This window comes from Wasmannia auropunctata, unplaced genomic scaffold, assembly GCF_000956235.1.
Source record: "Wasmannia auropunctata unplaced genomic scaffold, wasmannia.A_1.0 LD336076.1, whole genome shotgun sequence".
Lineage (NCBI taxonomy): Eukaryota > Metazoa > Arthropoda > Insecta > Hymenoptera > Formicidae > Wasmannia > Wasmannia auropunctata.
Window position 1 is genome coordinate 256,269 of NW_012026814.1, and position 767 is coordinate 257,035.

At 29.3% G+C, this 767-nt stretch overlaps 1 protein-coding gene across 1 annotated transcript in view; it reads right to left on the reverse strand.

Annotated features, from left to right (window-relative positions):
* The window catches only part of LOC105449456 (golgin subfamily A member 1-like), a 15,581-nt gene that overhangs the window by 10,890 nt on the left and 3,924 nt on the right, over nucleotides 1-767 (reverse strand). The window lies entirely within an intron of this gene.

Sequence of the window (767 nt, forward strand, 5' to 3'; positions counted from 1 at the left end):
ATTTTTCAAATTTCGATGGCTCAACGGGCTAATTAACCTTCAGATTCAAATTCAGCGGATCGAAATACATAAAAATCATACTTGATCCGGGTCAACAAAAATTTTTCATCGCTGTAATGCAGTTTTTTATATTTTTTTGGAGTTTTTTGGATTTTACTAAAATCTGGGACCTGACCGAGCCCAACGGACCTCAAATTCGGATTTAGCGGGTCGAAAAACATGTCCGTAGATGGGTCCGGTCAAATGCACAAACCACTTTTTTTTTGTGTGTGCCGGTGTTAGTTAGAAATTGTTTATAATTTTTATTTTGAAACAATATTGGAATTTATATAAATTTTTTGTTATGTGCATATAAACATATACATATACACAGGGTGTCGAGTAAATCGCTTGCAATACTTCGAGAGGTGATTCGGAATCCAAAAAGAAAGAAAAAAAGTTATACAATAAACATAGATCCGGAAATAAGCCGTTTCCGAGTTATAACCAATTTTATGTTAAAAAAATTGTAATTTATTTTCCATAATCATAATTATAGTATAAATCATAATTTATAATACTGATCATAATTAGTTATAATAATTCATTTTTTTCTGAATTCACCATGTAGAGGCACAGTTTAATCTGTTTAACATTCTTCTTTTTTAATTTTTTAATTTTTAATTTTTTTTTTTGAATTTTTCGATATTTATAAATACATTATTTTTAGAATAAAGAATAAACATAAACCTGTCTCTTATACACATCTCTGAGCGGGCTGGCAAGGC